The 12,273-nt window shown below is 44.6% G+C and overlaps 1 protein-coding gene across 3 annotated transcripts in view; it reads left to right on the top strand.

Moving 5' to 3' along the window:
- SYT1 (synaptotagmin 1) overlaps positions 1–12,273 on the top strand; it is a 1,132,258-nt gene that overhangs the window by 334,053 nt on the left and 785,932 nt on the right. The gene's annotated exons all lie outside the window — the stretch shown is intronic.

The raw sequence follows: 12,273 nt of genomic DNA, 5'->3' as shown, positions 1-12,273 counted from the left end.
GTTTTACTCCAGAGGTTGAATTGACTATATTATTGGTGCAGCATGTGGATTGACGGCCATGAAACCAAGTTGTGGCAAGTGTATGTAAGAGCCTACTTTATTCAAGGCCATTTCATCTTTGAGGGAAAACAATGTGTGTGGTTGGTGAGGTCCTCAACGGTAAGCGCCTTTTTAATCACTGATAGGAAGGTCATGAGGACATCATGTAAATAATCATAAAGGGAATTGATGTTGCTTATTATTTTAAGTTGTGTATACTTTTACCTTTTACAGTTTACAGTTTTGTGATGTGAGTGGCTAACTGGCTATTTGGCCTGGGCATGAGGCTGGTGGTGGTTTGGCGTTGAAGAGGGAGCTGATAACTGACCCTATTGGTGGGTCCTAAGTCATATGGTAAGTGGATAAAGAAGGTTTATCAGCAGCATTTCTATGAGGATGACCATTGTTTCTGGCCCAACCGATAGGTAAGACGGATGCTGAATCAGTTACAAGTTTAATTATTAGATACTAGTATTAGCTGTACTGATTTAGCTATTATATGTTGCTAATTTGGGGGTGTTCAATTATAAGTATCCCAGATTGTTTCATTACAGGTGATGGGGAGATTTCTGGTCTTCTTATTTTCTTCTGTTCGGTTCTTCAAATGTATGTGTATTTCAGTGCTGCCAAAAGAACTGTCTATAACTGAGGGAATTAGCGATTAGTTATTAAAAGTCATTAATTGCAGTATATGTAAGAGATTACTTTATAAAGAAATATGATCCAATTGTACAGTTAACTGTACAGTTATTTACTGTATCTATCAATCCACTACTCAGCATGAGGCCTTTCGTGACGTCTGCGGTCATTTACACCATTAATGCTGTTGTAAACAGCGAAGCTGTATTTTGGCGAAGCACATGGCCAGTATCCATTGAAATACCATGAGGTTGCTACGTGCAATTAATTTTCTTTTTTTTGCTCTTAAATATTGTACTGACACTGACCTATTAATTTTCTTTTTGGTTGCTCTTAAATAAAGTACTGGCACTGATCAATTAATTTAGCCATTGTTCACTCAATTATCGTGACAACGTTAATATTGGAAATAATCACTAAGAAACCATTAGCTGGCAGTGAACCATTAATCCAGTTCTCTCTATTGTTAACAAACAGATTGCTTTCAGCAACGTTTACTAGCTTTGAGCCCTTGGAAATACTGACCTGGAACTAAGCAGTTATTACTGGCATTGATCTTCAAGAAATTAAAGCTGGCACAAGGAAACAAGTAATTGACATTGGTTACTAAGAAATCATAGCTAACACTTAGCAAACAATTGAGGCATTGAACATTAAGAAGAAATAATGATTGGCACAGAAAAAGCGTTACTTTGCATTGACCAATGCGAAATTACATGCTCCACTGACCAAATAGGCTTGTCATTAATCACTCAGAGAAAGACTGCCTCCAACCAATTAATTGAGGCCTTGATCATCAAGAGATCCTGACTTGCAATGAGCAGTTACACTCTGTGTTGATCATTACAAACTAATTACTGGCACTGAGCAGGTTTTATAGGCATTAACAAAGAAGTAGTCGTGGGAGGTAATGAGCAATTATTGAGATATTAAACTGAGGTCATATCACTGAAGGCATATGTGCATTTTGTGTTTGGTATTCATCATTTTAGTTTGCTCATTGGCACCTTACCTGTCTTCTTCATCAAAGTCCATATGAGGCATGTTCCCAGAGACTGATATCCATATAACCCAAAACTGGAAGGAATGAGGTTTGCATGGCACAAAGCCGACCCAATCGTGCTGTAGCTGTTGCCGGAATGCTGCAATCCTGCACACCTGCCCCACTCTAGCAGGCTCACACTGTCCATTACTATGCTATATTCCCCATTAATACTGATGGGACGTTGTAAGAAAATCCCCACTTTTTGCTTGATCAACCCCATTTGTTTTTATTGATGCTGCTGACCTTTGACTCTGTGTACTAGGACTCGGCTAAAGCACACACAAGGAGATGATGGACGGAGCTCTGAAACTTTTCAGACACTCACCCCCAGTCACAGATCTGGGTTGAATCCATCATCATCTTTAGCTCACTTTGCCACCCCAGTTCAGACACAGCTATAGACAAATCAGTCTTGACCCTGTGCCTTATGGGAACAGTCCAGCCCGAACTGCCAAGCCATGTCTTCCCTGGACCGGAAACAAGCATCCTGAGACCGGTTCGGGCTAACAGCCCTCATCAGCCAAACTGACTTGAATCCTGTGGCAAAGTGAGCAAGACATCAGTGCATGAGCTATGACCCCTAGAATTGGCTATGCTCCTAACTGGCAGATTTAACTTTCAGAAAAGTCAAAAGGGTACAAAGTGTAGGAAAGGGTCTGTAAGTTAAATGTCACTAGTGGACTGCAGCACACATTGTGCCATCACTAGAGTGAGAGTACAAAACATGTCTGCAGTCATACTACTGTAGCCTGTTTGTAAAACTTTAAAACTGCAAATTCAAAATGTCACAATCCTCCTTTTTAGAGGCTGAAACCCTCCTTTTAAATATGAATAGGTAACCCCTACGTAGGCCTTACTGCCCAATAAGGCACAGTGGATGGCATTTAAAAGTAGGACATGCCAAAGTATAACTTTATTTTCTTTGATTTTTGCACTCTGCTCCTCCCTCCACATATAAAAAATAAAATCTGCAGAATAAGGGACAACCCCCGCTCCTATCGTGCAAGAGAGTTGTAGCCCACACTGGTACCGTGAGGTCCTAATGTGAAGAGGGGACCCAATGATGAAGCATGTCCCCCTTGGGTGAGTGAGGGTTCTCGTCTTAACACAAGTGTGCTTTGCAGTCCCTCCTATATGTCTGGTTCTTTTATTTTTTCAATCTGTTTTTCCACCACCCACATACATAGTGTGAGTTGTGGTTTGTGGACTGTTGATGCATCATGACATAGTGTTCTTAGAAGATATACGTCTTCAACTCTTTCCTAAATTGAGGCAGTGTGGTGGCAGTCCGGATGGATACAGATATGTTGCTCGAGATCATGGGTGCCTATATGAAAGAGGCAGGCTGCCTTGTTTTGTTTTTATATTCTTCTTTGTGTTCAGTCTGATAGTGTCCTGTGGCCTTGGGTGTTCCAAGGATATCATTTACAAACCAATCATAATCAGTCCACCCTCTGATGTGCAAGATACGCGGGAGTGCTGGTCATGATGGGTTTGTAAATGATGCAGCTGTTTTTGAAGATGTGAGGCCCAGAAAGCAGAGTCAATGGTGTTCTATCGAGATGGGATGGTGTGAATATATATGTACAGGCCCTGTGTGAGATGTGCTGCGGCGTTAGAGTACCCTTGATGGGTGCCAATGTGGAGTATAGCAGTCCATGGAGCTGGGCACTATCACCGTCTAGATGTGAGAGTGTGTGGGTTTGAACATCAGTCCTGAACTTCCTTTCTAGTACAAGAGAGACCTGGTACCATGTCATTTTGCTTTTTTGGCAATCTGTTCCTTCAGGGTGAAGCTGGTGCCCAGGGTGAATACAAGAAACTTGGCATTCAGTGAAAGTTGAGGTTCAAAGCAGTCAATGTTCATATCCTTTGAGCCAGATTTCTATAGTTTCTTGTTTGTTGTTGTTGGCAAATAACAGGAATCTTGTCCTGGTTGGATTGAGCTACAGGTCAGGATGATTTGCAGGCAGTGCTTGAGGTGTTGCATATCTGAAGTAGAGAAGACATTCAAGTAGAGTTGTGTATGATCCATACATTGGTGAATCGTGATGCTTTTATGTGTGACTAGAACACTAAGTGGCTCCATATAGAGGTTGACGATGACGGGCAACAGTATGGAACCCTACAGGATACCCCAGGTGATAGGTATCATTTGACAACTTGAGGTGTCCTTATAAAAAAACTAGCGCTTATCAGAAAGTTAGGAGAGGAGCCAGTGAAGGAAATTGCTGGTAAATGCCATTCAATACTCTAGGATACATAAGAGAATGGAATGTTTGATAGTTTTGAAGGCAGATGAGAGATTCAGCAATATCAAGAGGCAGGGTGTCATCTTCATCTGTGGTGTAAAGGACATCATCTATGATATGTAAGGAACTGGTCTCCATGATGCAGCATGATCTGAAACCAGACTGGCAATCTTGCAGGAGATGGTTAGCATTAATGTAATCTTGGGATTGAACATAGATGTCTTTTTTTCAATGATCTTATTAATGAATGGTAGGCGAGTGATGGGCCGTAAGTTAGTGAGATTATCTTATTGCAGTCAGCCAGTCTTGAAAGCTTCTGGGAAGATGTCTTGAGTGAGGGAGGCATTGCCGATGGTGGGTAGGGGTGATAGGGCCTCCCCTGAGAGAACTTTGTTGAAAGATGAGGATAAGACTTCCTCATCATGAGAAGTGGCTCTGAAGGAGCTGAGTGTGTCCAAGAGATTTGGGTGAGAGATAGAACTTTGAAGGCTAGCTTTTGCAGGATTCTGTGGTAAGGGGTGGGCGGAAGAAACAAAGTGAGCTTGGTGTTGCTGATTGGCTGTTGGACCCTTTCTATTTTTCCAATGAAGAACAAGTTGATGGCATTGCACGTTTCTATGGATTGAGGAATAGGTGGTTCTGGCAGCGGGCTGATGCCATGTTTGATTTTGCAGAAAAATATTCTGCTTCTATTAGTGTCTTCATTAATGGTGTTGGTTTAATACTTTGGCTGATATGAGAGCTGTCTGCATGTTACTTGGAGGGGCATTAGGTCATCTGGAGTTCTGTTTTACTTCAATTTTCTTCCCTTCCTGTGAGAGGATCATTTATTTTCAGTAAAGTCTTTAGAGTACCATGGTGCTGAAAGCTTTGGTTTCCACTGTGTATTTTAATTGTGGTGTTAATAGTTTTCCAAAAATGTGGTGAACTTGTTTTGAAGAATGTTGGCTTTTGACATAGAGTTGATATGGTAGTGTGAGAAACGGGGATTCCCGGTAGGCTAGGGAACGCCCCAAAGCCAGGCAAAAACCCCCGTTCTCGTCAGGGCGAGGGAGCTTCACCCTGAGGATAACCCCTGCTCACCCCCTTGGCAGCTAGGCATGAGCAGTCAGGCTTATTCCAGAGGCAATGTGTAAAGTGTTCGCGCAACACACACACACAGCGGCGACACACTAGAAACTCCACACAAGGTTATATAAAAATAGCCTTTGTATTATGAAAACGCATTAGAATACAATTATATATATATATATATATATATATATATATATATATATATATATATATATATATTCTCACACAAAGTTCACCACACTGGAAGAAGCCACATGGGTTTGTTTTATAATAATATCATTGACTGTGACTGAAAAACGAACTCACTTGAGGAAAATCACGGAACACTACAGAAACCAGCAGGCTGTGCATACAGCCACGCCCACTGAGGCAGGATCTTGAAAATGCATTGGTGCACGTGAATCTCGTTTTTCCACTCACAGGATGCCATTGAGAAAGGGAGAAGCACTCCAGAAACCGGTCTGGCAGTTTGAACTTTGCAGTTTGTTCATCCGTGATTTACATTGAATGCAGGTACCCTGAAAATAAACGGAACAATTTACAGTCACCTTGTGGCTTCTTCCAGTGTGGTGAACTTTGTGTGAGAATATATATATATATATATATATATATATATATGTATATATATATATGTATATGTGTATATATATATATATATATATATATTCACTGAAAAAACCATAGGTTATAGATCATATATAGTTAGGAATTAGCATTTACAAAACCTTGAAAATTCACTGAAAAAACCATAGGTTATAGACCATATATAGTTAGGAATTAGCATTTAAAAAACCTTATTTTACTCACACAAAACCATTGAAATTCCATATATAGTTAGTTGCACTAACTATATATCGCGCACCCGCAATCCACTGCTGATGATGTCACATATTACATCATTCATGACATGGTCAGTGACATCACTGATGACATCACTGATGACATCTCAAATGACATCACTGATGACATCATCCAGTGACTGTGTGTTTCTGTAAAGTTTAAATATGTTTTACATATTGAAGAATGAGTAGATGTAGAAATGTCTGGATGAAGGATTTAGTAGGTGCGTGACTGACTGTATGAGTGAGTGATTAAATGTGTCTCACTGAGTGCATGGGTTAGTGACTAAACTGTCTTAATTTGTGCATCATTATGTCTGTTGTTCTGTAAACTGCTGCATGTGTTGGTCAGTAGCTATATGAGTAACTATATGGGTTATTGATTGATTGCCCAAGTATTTGTATGGGAGACTGAGTGTGTGTGTGGCTGGCTGGGAGGTGTGTGACTCTGTGGAGATCAATGTGTACTTGTATCAATGATTGTATAAGAGAGTAAGTATGTGTTAGTATATGTTTCAAAATGTAAGGTGCTCTATGTTTAACTGTATAGATTAGAAAATGGAAGTGTGATTGATTATTTACAGGACTGACTAGGTGTGTGAGTAACTCCATGGATGAGTGACAGAGTGTGAGAGTCTGTATAGGTGTATGAGTGCATATGATAGTGTTGTAAAGATGAGTGATTGTATGTATGAATGATTGTATGGGTAAATGAGTGAATGTGTGTGTAAACATAGGAATCACTGAGTGCGTATGTAGTAACTAGTATTGGTGTGTCAATGGTTTCAAAAATTATACTCTGTATTTAACACTGGGTGTAACAGAGGTTATATTAAAGTGTGAGGAGATGCATTGTATTGTCACATGAATGATATCATCAGTGATGTGGTCATTGATGTCAAATGAGATGTCATCAGTGATGTCATCAGTGATGTCATTTGAGATGTCATCAGTGATGTCATTTGAGATGTTATCAGTGATGTCATTTCAGATGTCATCAGTGATGTCATCAGTGATGTCATTTGAGATGTCATCAGTGATGTCATCAGTGATGTCACTGACCATGTCATGAATGATGTAATATGTGACATCATCAGCAGTGGATTGCGGGTGCGCGATATATAGTTAGTGCAACTAACTATATATGGAATTTCAATGGTTTTGTGTGAGTAAAATAAGGTTTTTTAAATGCTAATTCCTAACTATATATGGTCTATAACCTATGGTTTTTTCAGTGAATTTTCAAGGTTTTGTAAATGCTAATTCCTAACTATATATGATCTATAACCTATGGTTTTTTCAGTGAATTTCAATGGTTTTTTAATAGCAAATATCATAAGCTGTCGAATGTCAAGTACGTGGTAAGTGAAAACATTTTCGTGTTTATGCACACTGATCTGCTTTGAATGGTGCCCCCCCCTCATTTCTATTAGGAGTACTCTCTCTTTGCACATAGTGAAGGGTAGTTAACGCAGGCCTTTGCCCCCGTTGTAATACGTCGTGCCTGCTTCTCTCTCCATTTGATTGATTGTTATCCAAGTATTTACTGTTTTAGAATTGGTTCTCTTTGGTTCATTCTCTATTTACAAACAAACACAGAGTCGCAATACTCTGTTTAGTCTTTGCAGATAACGAAAAATCGTGTAAAAAAAAAAGAAAAGGAATCGAGCAAAATCAGTAGGCCACTAACGGGATCTCTTTTTGACCTCGCTAAAATAGAAACATTAGGAACAACCCCTCATGACAAATACAAAACTAGTGAAATGAACTGAACTCCACACAATGATGGCTGCAAAACAGCTCGGCTCCGCACCCACCCCGCCCAAAATAACGATAAAGAGCGGCTGCCATGATTGGTTGCGGAATGGCCACGACGGAGCTACGAAATGGTACTGCTCTCATGCTAACCCCAGCTTCAGTCTGAAACATCCAGAAACACTGTAGACTACCAATTCGATCAGTTCCGGTAGCGCCCCAATGTAACCCGGTAGAGAAGAACTAGCCCTCCCCTCTTTGACTGATGGTTCTTGTTGCCTGTCCCTTCTGTTGTCATTTAACAGAACTATTTAGCCTGCTGAAAGGGGTTGTGTTCCGACCGCTGGTTGGTGGAGACATTTTGACTATATTCTGGACCTGCATTGTCGCGTAATGCGTCATATGACGCGCCGCGTTAGCGCATCCGGAAGTCATCCGGGGCGCGCAGCGCGTAACGTAAGCATAACAAGTCATGTGACTTGTTAATAAAACTTTTCATTGGTTCATTTTACTTTTCTTATTCTAATGATGAAAGGCTTGGTCATATGACCTAAAAATTACGCTTTTTATTACTTCCGAACATTATTTTTTCTTAAATATATGTTATAATGTTCCAGGCTAATGTACTTTCCCGGAAAATTTACAACTGTCCTGCAAGTAAAATATATTCTTTTTTCGAAAAAAAGAGCGTTTCTTCGTCCCATGACGGAGCCGTTGAGCAAAAGAGGGTGGACCTGCTGTCTTAGTCGCCGATACGCCTGAATATGAGATTCTTATCGATCACTTTATGTTGCAGGAATAGAAAACACAACAGCCCTTGACCATTTATCTTTACTGCGTTCCTTCGTATTATACCTTTTACCCTTCATGTAATTGGTCTGCTTTATTTCACTTGCCTTTTAATGATTCTAAAACAGTGACTATTATTAAAAACTTTACCAATGTATATACTACTACCATGTTTTCTTTTAAAAACCTTTATTGTGAAAATTTCATTATACAAATACGAGCCTATAACCACGTGGGCCTGCCACGGAGCAAACTGTAATCGTATATGATGAGTAGACATTTACACTGTAGAGGAACGTAACGGGCGGGCCATTAGGTTGCAAGAACTAAGGTGTCTAACAGTTACGGAATCGGTGGACGTACATTTTATAATTAAAATACGACAGGGCCAGTTACAATAAAATTATCTAGATATACATTTGCGGGCAAGTACCATGGGTGACGTTAATTCGAACTTTCAATAGTACAGTAATCAATAACACATCAGAACTTAATATCAATAGGGATGTCGAAATATTCAATCAATTCTCGTCCCCGCCCGCCATGTGCTTCAAAACTGCATACGTATCTCGTGATTTCAAGGTTCTGCAACCAGTACACAACAAGGAGTTACGAGTCCCATTTATTCCGGCGCCATTTTGGGCGAGGACGGGCAGGTCCAGGATATAGTCAAAATGTCTCTACCAACCATCGACTATGATGATGTTCATATGCTGTATTTATTAGAGTAACACTCATCTGTCCACATGAAATTAATTTGCCACAATCTAAACATGTCATTTTAATCTTTCCAAAGTTCTTCTAAATATTTGGGACCGTTTCCCTTGCCTCTGATGCTGTCAGTGCCACTTCTTTGATGAATGTACTAGCAGGTCGGGGGGCGTGGCCACGGCGGAGAGCGGAATGGCCGCACTTTGGTGAAGCTCCTCCAGGCAGGCTCCCGGCGGAGACGAACACGGCATGATCCGCCCGCCTATCCTGCAGCAACTTACCTGCGGAGCCTCCTGATGCAGCCTGGTGCCTTCGGAGCCTGAATCCATCGTCGGGAGCGGCCTCGGCGGTGAGTGGGGCGTAGGGGAAACGAGGCCTCCGGACCTCGGCGCCATCTTCCCCTCGGGGCCGGTACTCTGGGTGGGCGCGGCTCGGCTCTCGCCCGCCGGGCCTCGGGTTCTCTGCTGCACATACGGGGCCTCCTGCCGTGCTCTCCTACCTCCGTGCCCTCTCCCCGGTTGGGGCGCCTGCTTACTGTCGCGCTCCGGGGCCCTGGGCCTGTGAGCGCGCTGTGACCGGGGCCTCGATTGGTGGCCTGGTGCGAGGGTTCTTTGGGTGGCCGGCGGGAGCGCTTGACTGGGGGCGGTGGGACTCGGGGCTCAGGGCGGCCGCGATTACCGGCGGCGCCTGCCGGTGGCTTCCGGCGACCCTGCCCCACTCGCGCCTGGCGGAACGGCTGTTCCCCCCCCCTCCTCCTGACCTCACTTCAGGAGAGGGTCGCTCCCTGCCTTGCAGGCCGCTGAGTTTGGACCTGCGACGCTGCCAATTCCTGACCCTCGCTGCATTCCTCCTGCTCCCTGCACGCTGCTGTTGACTGCTGCCAGGCTCCAGGGCGCCATCTTTGAGGACAGCTCCTCTGCAGCCCTCACTTGCCGCTTTCCACCGGTACTCTCTCCTCTGGGGATCGCCGAGGCTCGAACCTGCCACCCTCCTGTTACCGCCTGCCCGGTGTGTTGGCGCTGCAATCGATTTCTGCTACATCCGCCACTCCCTCTCGGCCTTGAAGATGGTCAAGAAGGACCCAAACCAACGGAAGCTCACTTTTGACAAGACCCCTCTCCCCGACACAGACCCCCCGCCGGGACCGGCCACTGGGGCCGCTGGCACAACGGAGGCGGGGGACGCCACAGCGATGATGGCCGCCATGATGGGGGAGATGCGCGCAGGCTTCAAGGCGCTGGACACTCGGTTTGATGCACTGGACCAGCGACTCCCAGACATGACCACTGCAGTGCAGGCCCATGACCGTAGGCTTGATTTGGCGGAGTCCAGAATTTCGGACATTGAGGATGGGGCTGCGAAGTCCCTGAAGCGGCTGGAGAGGGTCGAAACCATCCTTAAAAACGTGGCCATCAAAAATGAAGACTTAGAAGCGCGTAGCCGGCGCAATAACATTCGCATTTTGGGCGTTGCGGAGACGACTGCTACTGGCCGGTTTGACACATTTGTGGAACACCTACTCATAGAGCTCTTTGGAAAAGACACCTTCACTGCTGGCTTTGTTGTCGAGTGCGCCCACAGATCACTGGGGCCCAGTCCCCGCACGGGTCTTCCACCCAGGCCTATAATAGCTCGCATCATGAACTTTCGCGATCGTGACGCCGCACTCCGCGCTGCACGTGAGGCGGGAGACGTGCAGTGGCAGGGCAGCAAGTTGTCTTTTTTCCCGGATCACACGCTCATGGTGCAGGAGGCACGTCGCAAGTACACTAGCGTCAAATCCGCTCTCCGTAACCTTGGCCTGAAATACGCCATGCTCTATCCTGCGAGATTGAAGGTGGAGGCGGATGGCAGATTCCGCATTTTTGACTCACCGGCTGAGGCGCAGGTCTTTTGTGCCGACTATAAGCGGCGACGCTCCTCGTCCCCCTCTGGCTCTGGAGTGCATTCTCCACCACGCACTGATACGCAGTCCAGCGCCGACCTTTTTGCGGATGCGGACAGAGGCTGATTCTCCTGACTCTTCTCCTCTTTGTATGCTATCTGATATGGAATTAATGGTTCTTTCTTTCTGGTTTGTTGCACGACCATTGCTATAGTGTTCGCTCTGCCGGATGGCCCGAGTGGCGAGGCGTTGCTACCCCCCAAGGTGTACGCCTGCTTGTTAACCTTCTTTAAGGGTTTGATGTTTTTTTTTTCGAATCTGTATTTACTGCAATTGTGGTTTTCATACATGTCAACTTTTGCTATGTTTTTCCTTTTGATGGGGGACTGCCTCTCTGGGGATGTCGGGAGGCTGGGTGGCGGGTGGGGGATGGGTTATGTGTTGTATTTGTGGTTTTTTTTGGTTGCATCTTATTGCGAGACTCATTGGCCGGGCTTGCCGGATACGCAGCTTTCTTTGATTATTCATGATGTGATGCCATGGCCGGGATAGGTCTTAGGGCTGGCCCCTCCATGCTGACGATGATGACTTGGAATGTCCGTGGTCTGAACACCACACGGAAGCGCAGACAGGTTCTGAACTATGCTGTGCGCCACAGGGTAGATGTGCTGTTCCTGCAGGAAACCCATTTGATGCCTTCGGACACTCAGTCTCTGGCTAAGGGTGCGCATAGGGTGTTTTCATGTTATAGTAGATACGCAAGAGGGGTGGCGATTCTGGTACATAATCGTGTTCCCTTTGTGTTGCTCGATAGCAAGACTGACGAAGAGGGTAGGTTTGTGCTTGTCTCTGGAATGCTGCATGGGTATAAAATAGCCATGGCGTGTGTGTACGGCCCTAATGTCGACTCCCCGGCCTTTTTTCAACACATACAGCTTCTGCTGCTTCGCTCTGACATTGACTTACTGGCGATGGGGGGTGACTTTAACCTCTTGATGACCCCCGGCAGGGACAGCACCTCCCTCTCCCCGGATTGCAAACCTCTTTCCCGCTCAGTGATGGCGGACATCTGCTCCCACTTTTCCCTAATCGACGTGGAGGCCAGGGCGCACCCGCAATCCCCTGCGTACACACACCACTCAGGCTACCATAACACCAGCACCAGAATAGACTACTGGCTACTCTCTCCAGGAGTGGCCGGTTGGATGCATTCCCTTTCCACGCCCCCGCGCACTCTGTCCGATC

Source organism: Lissotriton helveticus, chromosome 1_1 (genome assembly GCF_964261635.1).
Source record: "Lissotriton helveticus chromosome 1_1, aLisHel1.1, whole genome shotgun sequence".
NCBI classification, from domain to species: Eukaryota; Metazoa; Chordata; class Amphibia; order Caudata; family Salamandridae; genus Lissotriton; species Lissotriton helveticus.
This window is presented reverse-complemented; position numbering and strand designations above follow the sequence as displayed.